The sequence below is a fragment of the Muscardinus avellanarius genome, assembly GCF_963383645.1.
Source record: "Muscardinus avellanarius genome assembly, chromosome: 2".
Taxonomy (NCBI): domain Eukaryota; kingdom Metazoa; phylum Chordata; class Mammalia; order Rodentia; family Gliridae; genus Muscardinus; species Muscardinus avellanarius.
The window spans coordinates 194,565,349-194,581,674 of NC_137787.1; positions in this window are offsets into that span (position 1 = coordinate 194,565,349).

The window sequence follows — 16,326 nt, forward strand, 5'->3', positions numbered from 1 at the left end:
TTACAAGCATAAGCCACCACACCTGGCTTACAGAAGGCCTCCTTGTTTTTCAAACTGCAAAAAATTTATTTAGGCTTTTATGGTCTACTTCTATTTTTAAAATTTTTTATTGCTGCATTGTATTCATATATCATAATGGGATAAAAAAAATACTTGTGTAGTGTGTAGACATACATGCACACATCACCCAGTTAGCCCCTATTCAATCCCCATCTCATTCTCTCCCCATCTCTCCTTCCCACGCTTGGCTTAGTGGTTGACATCTATGTTTGTTTAAGTACATCATGTGTGTTAGAGTTTCTTTCTTCCCTCCTCCCATCCCCTCAGTTAGGTTGCCTTAATTGCTCCTCTATAGGATCTCCTTTTTCACTTAGTGTTCCTCCTATGGCCCATTTCTCCTTAGCTTTTACATATTAGGGAAAGCATCAATTTCTTATTTTTTGTGACTCACTAATTTCAATTAGTATAATGTCTTCCAGTTCCATCCATTTCCCTGAAAATGATGTAATTGTGTTTATTTTATGGCTGAGTAAAATTCCAATGTGTACATATCCCACACTTTTGTAATCCATTCATCTGTTGATGGGTATATTGGCTGGTTCCACAGTTTGGTAAAGGTGAATTGTGTAGCTATGAACATAGATACACGTGCATTAGCTTGGCAGTTTGGTTTGCTTTCGTTTGGATAGATACCCAGAAGTGGTATTGCTGGATCAAATGGTAAATATGTTCCAATTCTTCTGAGGATCCTCCATACTGTTTTTCAAAGTGGATGCAGTAATTTGCAATCCCAAAAAACAATGTCTTAGAGTTCTGATATTTATTCTGCCTATCCATTCTGCCTTCCCATGAACAGGGAAGGTCTTTTCATCTTCTAAGATCTTCTTAAAATTCTCTTTTTAATGTTTTATCATTTTCTTTATAGAGGTCTTTTACCTCCTTGGTTAAGTTTATTCCTAAGCATTTTATTTTTTGTGGGAAATCCTGAGTGAAAGTATTTTCTGAATTTTATTTTCAGTGGATTTATGGTTAGTGTACAGAAAGCTTCTGATTTTTTAAGGATGATTTTTTAATCCAGACACTTGGCTGAATTGTTGATCAGTTCTATAAGTCTTTTGGTTGAGTTTTTGGGTCTTCTAAGTATACTATCATGTCATCTGCAAATAGTGAGAGTTTGAGTTCTTTTCCTATTTGTATTCCTTTGATTTCTTTTCCTTGCCTTATTGCTCTGGCTAGGGTCTCAAGTCCTATATTGAAGAGAAGTGGTGATAATGGACATCTTTGTCTTGTTCTTGTTTTTAGGGGGAATTCTCGAAGATTTTCCCCATTTAATATGATGTTGCCTGTGGGCTTATTGTAGATTGCCTTTATGATGTTGAAGTATGTTCCTTCTATTCTGATTCTCTGCAGAAGGTCTTTTTTTTTAACCCTTCCTGTTTCCAGGTTCTCTACCCTCCCTCAGTAGCTGATATAGAAAAAGTAGGCATCTATGTAATAAGTTGGACAATAACAAGAACTATGATTCATCATAAGCTACTGCAAAGGAATATTAGAACATATAGCTAATTCCCAGTGAGTTGACAATTTTTAATAAAAGAGGAAATGTTTTAATTAGACCAAGATGACAGATAATTTTCATAAAAACAGAAAATAATTTTCATAAAAGACAGAACATTTTGAAAAATAAAGGGTGATAATAATGTTTTAAACTTAGGTTTGATGTTATTACTTCTCTGAAAGTTTTGCAGTTGAGGATATGGAAATTCTTTGCTCTGCAAGTCAGGACTTTCTTATCCATTTGGTGAAGATATACAGCATGGAGAGAAACAAAGCCAGGAACTGTTGTTAACTTTTCCATACTTATAGTTCAAAGGTACAAAATTGTTTTCTCTCATATTTCAAACGATACATGTCTGCAGGATGAGCAAGCTGCAGAGGGCTGACCAGGAGTCTTACTGGACTAAAGACTGATGATAGATCCTGACCTTGAAATACAGGGTCTCTTACAGAAAGCCAGGGGGATTCAAGGGTACACAGTAAGAACAGATACTTGAAACTGCCAAATTCCAAGGTGTGGCACTGAGGTCTCTTGGGTGATAAACAAGTCAGTCATATTGAAAGCTAATAAACTCTACCTACTGTGTCTACTGGTCTTCTGAGAATCATTTGCTTAAGTTGAATTCTCTGTGATTTATTTAAACTATGTCCATACCACCTATCTCACCTGCTAAGTTGGATACTCTCTCTTCTTCTCTCCCTCTGGTATTCAAAACTGTATTCATTTTATTATTGTTATTTAACCTTTCTTCTAAAATCATCCATCCTTGAGAAAATCCATTGTAACTGAGGTTACAAAGAGGAAATGCCAAGTGACTTCCTAGAGAATGTCTAAGTGTCAGGTTGAAAGAATTTCCTCAAATACTGAAATCAGTCTTCAGAATGACTTTGATTTGTAGAACAGATGAAGGTTAGTGTTTAGTCAGACCTGACGCCATATTTGAGGACCATTAGGACCTGGGGGAGAAGAGGTATTTGGAGAGAGGTATCAGGTTTTAACTGTTTATTTCACACACTTCAAAACCCACTTTCAGTATACTGGAACCACATGGATAATATAGAATAGTTACTGAAGCAATCCTTACGCGTTATATAAGTGAATTATAAAGAATTTTACTTTTAATTTATCTGTCATTAATTTAAATTATACAATAACATTTCCCACATTTAGTATCAAAAACAACACAAAATAAATGCATAGGACGCTTTGGAAATATTGTATTCTTTAAAAATTAGCTGACTTTAGACAGTTAACTCAAGATGCAAATTACTATCATTTCAAGTTAACTAGAATTTATGAAAAATTGAGATGAATTGAGACTCTGGTCAATTACTGAAAAACAAAACTCTAAAATAGAATAAAATATCATTATATGATGTTTACTAAAGTCAGCTGATAAACTAATTTTTAAAAATTTTTAAGATTTGTCATTATAATGGATAATGTTTTAGCAAACTTACCTCTAATTTATTCTTTATTTCTGAATAAAGATATAAACTGCTTAAAGAAGATAAATTTATTACAAAGAAATTTGTATATAAATTAAGAAAGATTACTATTATTTGTTTGTTTACTTTTGTTCTGCTTGGCATAAAACCCAGGACCTCGCCTGTTCTGAATTTACGCCTTACCAGTAAGCTACACTCAAGCACTGAAAAAACATCATCTTCCTTTACGAATTCTAACAACTCTAACAACAGGGTTGTAAGCTGCTTTCATATTTATTATCTTCTCTGCCTCTTAAAACTCTGTCAGAACTCTAGAAATAACAATGAAAATGTTAATTGGCTAAACTATAAGAAGCACTGTCTATGTAGCATTAACGGGTTGGGAGGAGAAGGAACTAGAACAATTGTGGGCCAGAATGAAAATGCACAATCAAAAGTCAGCTTTTATCAGTAATTCAGGGTGTAACCCTTTGGTGAATGAAATCCAAGAATAATAGCCATCCCAGTGATGAACGAGAAACTCAACTCCACGGATAATGGTCACAAAGCCCTGAAAAGGCGAGACGCACCATTTAGATATATAAGCACAGACTTCAGCAGAACAAGTTACTGAAAGCGAGGTTTTTCCTAAAGTATACTTGTTATGGCATACATTTTATAGATTTTTCTTTCCATACCACACAGGAATATGGTTTTAACACTGAAAGTATTAGCTATGTTAAAAATTAACCAAGCTAAATTTGTCCAATGTTATGATGCATTCATTATAATTATAAGATGATTTGGGATAAAGTTATTAAAATTGAAAGCTGGGCGTGGTGGTGCACACTTGTAATCCCAGCATTCGGGAGGCTGAGACCTGGAGGATCGCGGTTCGCGGACGGCCTCAGCTACTTAGTGAGGCCCTCTGCAACTCAGTGAGACCCGGTTTCAAAATAAAGAATAAAAAATAGGGCAGGGGGTGTAGCTCGGAGGTCAAATGCCCCTGGGTTCCATCCCCAGACCCGCGAAAAAAAAGTTATTAAAATTGATAAAAATTATTCAGCTTTTATGAAGATGACAGCCAAATAATCATTGAGTAGATACTAATAATCCATAACCTAATTTCTTCTAAATGTCCTGCGAGGATAGTACTGCATTCACACGGTTCTGCATTAGTGAGTGTGAGATGAATGAGCCAGTATTCCATGTTAACCAGGAACTCTACCCAGAATGGAGACACTGAGATAAGAGTTTGAAACAAAAACAGAAAACATCAACAGAGTTTCAAAACTCTATGATTTTGATCTAAACCATGTTGTTTACTTTAAACATGCGAAGAAATTTACTCTTTCCTTTAAATGTACTTCACCTCTGGTCTCCATCTGCTATACTTTGGATCGTGAATGTCTCCCGAAGTTCTACGTGTTAAAGGTTTGGTCCCCGTCTTGCTCTTGTTGGAAGGTGGTAAAAACGTTAAGAGGTAAGACCATGGGGAAGGTCTTAGGGTCATCAGGGATACGTCCTTAAAGGGGATTGTGGAACCTTGATCACTTCTCTTTTATTTCTCAGCCATGAGGTAAGGGGCTTTTTTTTTTTTGCCATGTGCCTTCAGATAGATGTGGTGCCTTTTTATGAGACCACAAACAACAGAAAAATCATTTATAGATTAGAACCTCAAAAACTGATCCAAAATATATACTTTTTAAGTTGATGATTCAGGGTGACAAAGTGAGAGAAAGTTAACCAACATGTTATCTCAGTTCATTTAATCAAAATTATCAACACAAACATTACTCTCTGTTACATTATCTTTTGCTCTTCTCACTTATTTCCTATCCCATTTTTTTTTTTGAGATTCCATGGATGGAATGCTACAAAATGCTATATTCCCAGCCCTTTTTATGTTTTATTTTGAGAAGGTCTATGCTAAATTGCTAAAAGTTTGCCTGGAACGTGTGGTCCCTGTTCCTCAGCCTCCCTAGTAGCTGGAATTACAGGCCTGCATCACCACTGCTGGCTTCCCTCTTTCTAATTGTTATGGTTTAGACATAAATTTTTCCCTATTCCTTGTGGAAATGAGGCCACAATGTTGGAAGTGGGATTTGGTTGTAATTGCTGCCGTGGATAAATGCATTGCATTGTCTGGGTGGTGGTCTGAACTGGCAGGGTAGAGCTGAAGAGTTTGGGTCCCTGGGGTTGCCAAGGCAGGTTCGAGATTGCGTCTCACTGCCATGTGCCCCAGAAGCCAGAAATGGAGCTGCGGGATAAAATGCTTGCGCTGCTGGATTCTGATATGGTTTTGGTCTCATTCCTTCTTTCTGTGACCCTTTTGTTTACTCTTTGCCATTGTACATTGAATATATGTAATTTGTTTTTTATTTTGCTTTGTATTTTCTTTTACGGGAGTTTACAGCAAAAAGTTCACTTTGCTTCTCAGAGAAGACTTTGGACTTTGGGATGTTTGAGTGATGCTGGGACTGTTAAGACTTTGGGAACTCTTAGAAAAGAACTAAATGCATTTTGCATTGGGAGGTGGTTATGAGGTCTAAGGGGGCAGAGATGTATTGTAATGGTTTGGACAAACAATGCCCCCTATCCTTCCAGGAAACTGGGTGGCAATGTTGGAAGCAGTGGATAAGTCTATTGTAATGAGTTTATCTGGGTGTGGTCTGACTGGTAGGGTGTGGTTGGAGAAGGTGGGTCCCTGGGGCAGTAGCTTTAGGGAGTTTTATGGGTTATCTCTCCCTCTCTCTTTCTTGCTTCTGGCCTCCATGATGTGAGAACAAAGCCTTATGCTCTGCCTCTTTTAACTTCCCATCACTTCCAAGCTCCTGGCCATGAGAGCAAAGGTCCCCAGCCTCACATGGATGGAAGCCCAAACTCCTCAAGGAAGCAGTGAACAAATAAATCTTCTTTCCTCTAAGTTACATGGTCAGTTCTTTGGATTATTGCACTAAGAATGCTAAGACACTAACTTTTGTGTTTTCAAATATCAGTTATCTATATTTGCTGTTTTGTCTCTAGGTCTACTGTTTGCTGGCTCAGATCAGAAGTGTATCTCCTACTGATTATCTGTTTTGGATCTGTATTTATTTATTCCTCAAAAATATTTGAATAATTTAAATTTTGCTTTGAATAAACTTACATATGGGGCAGTATTCAGATGAAGAAATAAGAAGAAAATTTATAAATAGGAGACACAAACAAGATATGCAATCTACCCATAAGAAAACAAAATAATTTTGTATATATTAGTCAATTGTAATTATACCTTATAGTGAAATTCAAAGTGATATAAACGTACATTAACATGGCAGTGGTGTGTTTCCCTCTGCACCCAGCCTCCATTACATAACAGTAGTGGTGTTCGTGGTGGTGCCTTTTTGTATGGACATCACCTTCATGTCATTTCATATAACCCTGGATTTTAAGAACAAATGTGAGTTTGTTTTACAATAGGAGAACTTAGAAGTCACAAACATTACACTTGGTTAAACAACAAGGTCATGGAAGATTTACCTAGCTTGAATTAAATCGATATCATTTTGTTAGTTTTATCCTAAGCTCAAAAGACCATATAAAAATCAACAATGTATTGATGTAATTAATTCTTCTCCAGTGAGATTTATGAGACACAGATACGTGGAAAGAGGATGGCTCCGCAATAACCAGAGTTATAAAATCGTCATTTGTATTTTGAAGCCAGCATCATTTATATCTATTTCCAATTTAAAAATTTTAATGTCTGTGCCAAAACTGTATAGTGCTAATATTTATATACAATAATATTTTCCACAATCACGTATACCATGTATTTAATATTATAGGTAATGTTTTTTTGTGTATTAATGTAAGGCCAAAGTGAATTTTATAGGCAGAGGAAATGCAGATATATAAGATGACGAAATATATGAATATTTGAAGGGCAAATATGTGAAGCTATATTATTAAATGATAAGTAATGAAAATAAATGACTATGAAGAATACTGATTGAGGAGTATTATTAAAGTTTTTCCATCTTAATATATTTTTTGGCCTGTGAAAAATATTTATTTGAATCATTAGATGTATATTAAATATTCATTTAACATAGTGTTATATATAATACCTTACAGATTTAAAGATTGAATATTATTTTGTTGACCAAATTTTTTTCTGACTTTTTATTTTCAGTTTAATCATTTCACATGCACTGGAGCTTCAGAATAAAACCAGAAATTACAATTGATTTTAATGATATTTGGAAGCACTTTGCAGGATTTTCATTTGTTTATCAAATTTTATTGTTTGTTCCAAAACTACCATTTGCCTGTAGTTATCAAGAATTGGCTCTATTTTTAATGTTTGTTTATTTGAGTATTTATTTATTTTGAACAAGATTAGAGAGTTTGATAATTACTATCCTATCAATCATGAGTTGAATATCCATTGTCAAGTCTTGTGGTAAACATTAGGCAGGAGCCTCAAATTTGATGCAGGTGAGTAATTGTACTATAATTATTCCCAAATACACTGCAGGCAAAAGGCTAAGTGACAGAGAAAGACATGATTGTTGCTTAAGATTCTGTTTTGGTGGATTTTATTAAATGCAAATTTACTGAATTACAAATATTTCTCTTCCAGTATTCACGTTATTATGTAGTTTTTAGTTTTTGATTTAGCCTAAAAGAACCATATATTTGGACCATAAGCCTGTTGTTGAGTATTTTATAAAAAGAGTGACCATACAATTTATCCTCAAATAGTGACATCTGTGAGAATGAAAAGAGCTGATAATGATTATATTGAAATCCACAAGTATAAAACAAGACTTCCCCAGACAAAACAGGACATATGTTCACTCTAATTGTAAAATCCATCTCAAGCCAGGCCTGGTGGCACACGCTTGTAGTCCCAGCATTTGGGAGGCTGAGACCAGAGGATCGCGGTTTGAGGACAGCCTCAGCTACTTAGTGAGGGCCTCTGCAACTTAGTGAGACCCTGTTTCAAAACAAAATAATAAAAAAAAGCGCAGGGGCTGTAGCTCAGAGGTAAAATGCCTCTGGGTTCCATCCCCAGACCCGCAAAAAAAAAAAAGAAAAAAAAATCCATCTCAGAAATGAAGCAACATTTTTGATAACCATGATAGTCTTATTCGTTTCTATCTTTTTTATATAACTTTTGTGTGTGTGTGTGTATGTGTGTATGTCATTGTTTGTTCTAGATCTTTTCTTTTAATCAGTACAGATTGGTTCAATTCTCCATAATAGATGAGAAATCACTTATTCCTTTGCTACTTTTACAAACACAGCTCCAATGCACCTCAAAATAATTTTAAAAATCTGCAGTATGGAAGGAGATCCTTATATTTGTACCTGAGTGCAGAATGTATTGCTATCTTTCTTTTAAAGAAGATAATTATAATTTATCATCCCTAGATAGATATTAAATATACAGAGGCTCAAGATATTTGCATATGTGAAGGCATGGTTCAACTAAAATATAAGATCAGTCAATCATGATCTTATTTCTTTATATCCACAAATATTAAAAATAAATCCAGTATTATTTTAACATATAACATGATATAAAATATGAAATTTATGGGTTAAGGCATTAAACAATAATAAGACCTTACACATTATAGGACATGACATTCAATAAGTAAGTATTGAATTAACAATTGATTAATTGAATGGGCAAGATTTTATATGTATATTTGTACATAACAAGACTCTTAAGTCTAAACATTCTGTGAATACACTTAAAACAGTTATTTTTAAGTTAAAAAGTTATTTTTAAGTTAAACTCTGAAACAGAAATACTGAGATGTGATTTTGCTGAAGCTATAGACATAGTGTTAAAAATCTATTTTAGTTGAATAAGAATTTTATCTGTATCTAGTGAGAAATATTATATATTCAGACTTGATTTACATATTAATGCATGCAGAATCCATTTTGTTTTTAGTAAAATATAGATCTGTATCTTATAATTAAAAAGAAAGATAAAAATTCTAAAATTTAGCCATATCAAATAGGATAGAAAGCAGGTTTTACCAAGTGTTCACAACATTTTATTAATTTGCACAATTAATTTAAAGATGTGAAAACAATCTAAAAATTTTAAACTGAAAAATTACCTCAAATCAAATCATATATGGGCATAAAATAAAGTCTACTCTCTATAAAAACATATATTTAACTGACAAATCTACTATTGAAAAAATCTATAACAAATATTACTATAATTAATCCAGGTGATATCATTAGAAAACCAGGTAAAGGTGTATATGTACAGACGTATTTGTATGTAATATATATTCATCAAAATATGTACTATCCATAACTTTTATACATAGTAATCTACTCACAAACTTTTGTACTCAAACATTTTCATTGAAGTATTATTTATGGAAGTAGTTCTTATATACTAAACAGAAAATATTAGATAAATGGTTAAATTATAACTGGTAACTAAGGTCAATCAATGTATGTATGCACCATGCCCAATCTCCATGTCATATGATCTTCATCATTAAAGCCACAGGGAATGACATTTTTTCCCCATGACTATAATGATTCTCTCTGAGAATGAAGCCTAGAACTAATATTTGTTGGCAGTAAAATGTCATGCTCTATTAAAATCCTGCAAATGGACATTACTGCATTGACAGAGGAGGAATAAATCCACTCAGAAAGGAGGCTGGAAAGCTTCTATGCCTTGCTTTGTTTTCTCTGTGTTTTACTTATTGGAGAAGGTCCCAGTGGTGTGGGTTTTACTTTTAGTGGTCAACAGGCACGAGGGTGGATTGCACATATTTCCCTCGCCCGCTGTGGCCCTCTTCTCAGTGTACTTCATTCACACAGTGCTTTTATCCATCCTCACAGCACTGATATCGCTGACATGCAATGACTTCCACATGCATCACTCCACCACATACTCTGGCTTTGAACTCTGTACTCACATAGCTGACTACATTTGACACATCTTCTGAAGGCGTAAGGTCTCAAACTCAGCTGGCCAATAGGAAGTCCTCGTCCTTCCCAAACATCATCTCCTGCAGTGCTCATCCAGTTAAAAGATTTTATTCCAGTTGTTGAGAAGCCAAAACTTGGTGTAATGCTTGGGACTGCCCAGATAATTTGTGGTGCCTGATATGAGATGAGATATGAGATGAGGACAGGGTATTGTTCACAAATTATCAAGAATTCAGAGTTGATGATCACAGAGCATGGGTCACAGTATGCAACCCTTCTCCACACTGGCCATTATGTTGAAAGCCCAGGTCACATGGTACAGGTAATCCTTGGATTACAAGGAAAATAGTAATCCTTGGCATTTTTTTTTTTTTTACCACCTACCTACACTATATATACAGTCGCCAGGGGAAAGCAACAGCAGCAATGAAAAACTCTGAATATTCACCAAGAATGTGACCTCTTATCATAACTTCCTCAGAAAACATCTGGTGTAAATCACCATCAGCTCTCATCTGGATTAAAACAAAAGCTTTCTAAGTGGTCTTTGGGTTTCTGTGCTTTTTCCAGTGACCCTTCTGTTTTAGATCTCATCACTTTCCTCGGCTTAAAGACTTCACATATTTTCCTTGTTTTCTCAGAGTAAAAGATAAAGCCCTGAAAGTCCTGCTGCGTCCTAATCTTCCTTCTTTGCCCTCTCCTGCCCCCAGGAATAAGCGACACCACCTCCTGCCCCTGCCTCAGTGCTCCTCACACTCCACCACAATGACCACATGACCTTTCCTTCAACACGTCGGGCGCACTCCCTCTCAGTGTATTGACCTGGGTGCACGTTCTCTCTGCCGTATTCTTTCCCTGATATCCACGCATCCGACCCTCACTTGCGTGTTGTAACCCAAGCGCTTCATTTTTAGTGCCATATACCTTATCCTCATACTTAAATATCTTTCCAAACTCTTCAGGATGCCGAACCCTTCCACTAGATCTCCTTTCTTCCCCAGAGAACCTATTTCTTCTCTGAATCTTTCTTGCAGTGTCTGTCAGAGCAAGATGCCACAGATTCAGAGCCAAAGATTCCACAGAGAGGAAACTCTCCATTGAAATTGTGCAACATTATCATCTTCCTCGACACAGTCACCACCATGGGACCCAGGGACTTTATTGAACAAAAATATATATTTCAACTAGCACATGTTTTGGCTATTGCAAAAGATATGTGATATCATAGCATAGATAATACATGTGTTATTTCTTGATGTTCCATCTCAGGCAGAGGAAAGACACAATTTCCCGTGGTCTTGTGGCCTGCTCAGATTAATTGTTAAAGTCTCAGCCAAAGTCTCATAATGAGATGAAAGAAAGGAAAAATCAAAATTGCTTAGAGCTGTAAGTCTTTGAATGAATACAAATGTCTTCAGAAAATTCAAACTTCATAGCATATTTTGCATGATCAATAACTTAAATTTACCGTATTAGGCTACTAAGATATGTGGGATTATTTGTTACCTCGGAACAGTTTGGCCCTTTCTGGCTAACTAATAATAATATAGTGATATGTAGTTAACATATATCACATACATGTTATTCTGAATAATTACTACCATGAATGTTGTATAACTTTATCACATATGCAATTAAATAACAAAATGACATATGTTTTATCTATATACATATATCTTTGTATATTTAACTAATTTAACATTTTTAATTTGGTTAAAAATTAAAAACTGATATAAAGATAAAAATTATCAAACATAATGTAGTTACCATTATTTCAGTGGAGGATTTGGGATCTTTAAATGACCGAAATTTTTTTCTTGTAATTTTTTTTTAAAAAGCACTATCTGATTTAAATAAAGCAAATGCTAAATAATGCCATTTTATTTGAACATGAATCTATTAAGATGACAACTATAATTACATTTAATTATGGACATGTATGTAGTTTTGATTCTCTTTTGAACTCTATCCTCAAACATATTCCTTAATGTTTGTGTTATAAGAGCAAACAGTGGTTCTTCTTTTCACTTCCAAGTTAAAAAGATCAAGAAGTGAAAATTTTGGAGTAACTTGCAGTTGGGTTTTAATGGGAAAGATTGAGATGACCAAGGAGGATAAGATGATGAAAAAAAGGAAAAATTGGGGTCAATTTCCCTGAAAAGTGATGGATGAAGCCAAGGGGAAGGCAAATGACTTCAGGGAAGGAGAAGCCATGTGATGCCTGCCCTTTGGTTACCCACAGGAGTCCACTGCTCCTCAGCCTGAGTCACTGCTGAAGCTCAACACTAGTGCAAGGGCATGAGACACGAGACACGAGAAGCCGAGAGCCATGATTGTCACTGTTGCAAGAAAGAGTCAGACCCCTATCAACATAAGACTCTACCTTGGTAGCCAAAACTATTAAGCAGGACAACATTACTCCTATTGTAGGAAAAATTTCACACATTGATAAAAATCATGGTGCCTGGGTTTGGAATTTTGCTTGGTTTTTACATGTGCATATGTTGAAATCATTATTAATGTCAAACATTAGCACCAGTACTCTGAGAGCTCTATTCTAGATTTTAAAATATATACAGCCTTCCAATATAATTTAATTATATATTATGGAAGTTGTGTAGGTATTTTGTGATTTCTCTGTCAAGCATAGTTAATTTTAAATATGCCAATGAGTAATAGAAACACATTCACGGACACAATTATGTGTATCAGTACATATAATGATGGGAAGGAGGAGACTAATTGGTCTCTCTAAAGTCATGGCGGCTATAGATTTCAGAGGCTGAGAGTCTGCTAAGTTCAGTATCAGAGCTGTGAGTTTCCCTGTTGTGTGCCCTGCCCATCTCTTTCATCTATGCTAATTTGGGAAATACTTTTGAATAAACTATTTATTTTATCTGGGAAAACCAGCATGATATATCAAACTCATGCTATTTTCTCTTGAAGATAGCCATTTCTCTATTATCTTCCTTGCCCTTGTTCTACCCATCAGAAAACAGCTTGTCTTAACAGCTGTCATTTTTAATGACCTGCTGACTTTTCACTTGGGTGTAGTATTCTGTAGTATTCCTCTGCTGGGAAGTCCCGGCAGAGGATTCGGGCTTCAATTATATTTAGATAAAGTTACATTTAGCCTAAATGCAAGAGGATTTAAATTAAAGTGATGTTGTAATTACTAAGAAAAAATAATAACTGTTCTAAATAATAATATCCTGCTTACATTCCATGTCTTGGGGAATGTACAATAACATTCATTCAAAAATTCAGTCTATAGGAGTCTGAATTTATTTATGGAATCAATCATCAAGAGTCTAGAGACTGCAGGGGCCCCTTGCAGTGGCCCACCTTGGGTGACTGTGGTTCTGAGCATGTGTTTGTAAGTGTAAAATTAAATTGAGAGTCTGAATTCCCAGCATTTAGACCCAAGTTGAGAATGAAGAAAACTAAGCATTCAATTTTTTGGAAGATGGAATGGATGAATTAAAAAAATAAGATGTTTTAGTGTAACTTATAATGGAATTCAAGGTCAATAATATTAAACCAATAGATAATTAAGTACTCAAGAACAATATATTTTCAATCATCATCTGAATCTTAAAATTTCCAAGATGCTGTTAACACAATATTTTGCAAATATAAATAGGCTATATTCCATATTGATTCCTCCATAAATTATTGTTATTATTGCTTACTATTTTGTGTATTTGTAAGAATGTTTTGGTACTAATAAGATAATTTTTATAAAGAATATATAAAGCCTTTGCACATTTTTGTAATAAAGGAAAATGCTATAAAATATTGATTTTACATTAACAGATTCATATGTAACTTGTCATATTATATTTTATTTTTTATTTTTTATTGGATCATTGTAGTAATACATCTTAATGGGATACAAGATGGCGGACACATATATTATGCAACTATAAATCAACATTTAATTGTGTGTAAACAAAGATAATCCTGATGAAAAGGTATAGGGATTTTATTGAGGAAAAATAAATTAACAATTATAATGGCAGTAAATTTTGTATTTTTTTTTTTGTGGTACTGGGGTTCCTGGAAACCCTTTTACATCTGGGCTACACTCCCAGACACCTATTTTTTATATTTTTATTTGGAAACAGGGTCTCTTAAGCCAGCGCGGCTGGCTTTGAGCCTGCGTGATCCTCCTGTCTCCGCCTCCCAAGCATGGGGATTGCAAGCGTGTACCACCACGCCCACAAATTTTGTATTTTTATTGAAAATGATATATATTAGCTTTCAAGGACACCAAGTTATAGTTAAATAACTATAGCATTTTTGAGTCACAGAGATGCCAATAATGCTATGCCTTATGCTATTTTTATTAAGCTGTTTATCAGTGGTAATATGATTTATTCTATTAAAATGCTCATTTCTCATAAAAATGAATCAATATAGAATTTACCTTCTGGTATTATTTTGCAGCCCCTTCCCCCTCCAAGAAAGGTAAAGATTTAGGCATAATTAGAAAAATAACATTTACTATTGAGTCAATAAGAAATGATTCTCTGTCTGCTAAGAGCATTCTGCCTCCACATCTTTTGGAAGGTAAACTGGAAGAGAAAGGATCAAAAGTCCATGTAGCACTACTGGCATCAAAACAACAAAAATGTATATAATACAGGCTGGAGGTGGTACTGAGTATGAATCACAACAATATCAATATTATGTTATAGGGATCATGGCTTTCAGTTTCAACATGACTAAGTTGATTATAACAAAACTTTATCAGCATGCCTTTGAAGTTTAAAACCATTTACTCTATACAATAGGAAATATTATAGCACTGGAAAAGCAAAGACAGAAAGGAAATCAGGAAGAATGGCTTTCTGTGAGAAATGAATGGAAAGCTACTTTAACTTGAACATTTAAAAATTATTCATTTTACAAATTGTTCTGCAATCCAAATATACGCTAGCTTGGAAAACCGCATTTAAAATACAAAGCCAATATAAAAAGATAGATTAAAGTAAAATGTGAGATGTTGTCCCTAATATGCAGAATCTCAGGAGAAAAAGGGTCATAGAAAGAACTCTAAATAAAATAGGAAAAACCATAGATGACCAAAAAAGGCATTCTGACTGAAGGGGATGGGAGGGAGGAAGACGTAAATTCACTAATGTACAAGATGTACATTCACAAACATGTCAAAGTTAATCAGTAAGCCAAACATGAGAAGGAGGGTTGGGGGAGGGAATGGAGTGGGAATTGGGGAAAGGCTAAACATGTGATGTTAGCATGTATGCCTCTACTATCTGGTACCCCATTAAGATGTTTGATTACGATGTGCCAATAAAAAATGTTAAAAAGTAAAATAAAAAAATAGCTAGAACACTACAAGTCTTACATGACTCAGATTTTACAGTTCTCACTACATGGGAAATTTCAGGTATGTTTCTTTAGCTGGCTTCGTTTCTAAGGATCTAAAGAAATATCTTTTCTTCAGGGTTTCATTTCATCTTCTGGATCCATTCAGCACTCTCTAATACCAAGTAGAACTTTCCTTTTAGTGTCCTGAACACTAATTTACTTCATTTTCCCAATATGAAACATGTTACCATCTCTGCTGCTGATGCAATACTTGGAAAATGCACCTGATAGTTGTCTCTTTGCTTTGTTGTTTTTTGTTGGCTTGCAAAGTTTTTATTTAATATGATCTATTTTGGAAAATGTTCCATGTGATAATTAAAATAATATCAATTATTAAGTTGCTGATTGAATATTCTTAGGTCTCTGTAACGTCCATTGGTCTAGGGTGCAATTTAATTTTGTTATTTGTTTATTGATTTTCTGTCTGGATGATTTGTCCATTACTGAGTTATATTTCCTGCTATTCTTGAATTGGATTCTATTTCTATATTTGGTCTATTATTAGTGGCATTATATATTTTCATCCTTTAATATTGGGTATACATATATTGAGAATTTCTCCTGCAGAATTGACACTTTTGTCATTATATAATAATTTTTCTTGTCTCTTTTTTGGTTGACTTAAAATCTTATTTATCTAAATATGGGTAGTACAGTTTTCTTTTGGATTCTATATTTATTATAAATATGATTTTATATAGAATTTATTGCCTCTCTACTTAGAGATGAAGTGAGTCTCTTGTAAGACACATATAGTTGGGTTGTGTCTTTTATCCACTGAATCACTACATGATTCTTAGTGGGAAATTTAATCCCAAGGTAAATTTATATCCAAGGTAATTACTTATAGGTAAGGTCTAATTACAGCCATTGCATAACTTATTATAATTTCTTTATTTTTCTTTCTATTATATTTCATTTCTTTGCAATTTAGTTGTTTATTCTTATAATTTGATTATTTTCTTTTTATTATTTTTATTATAG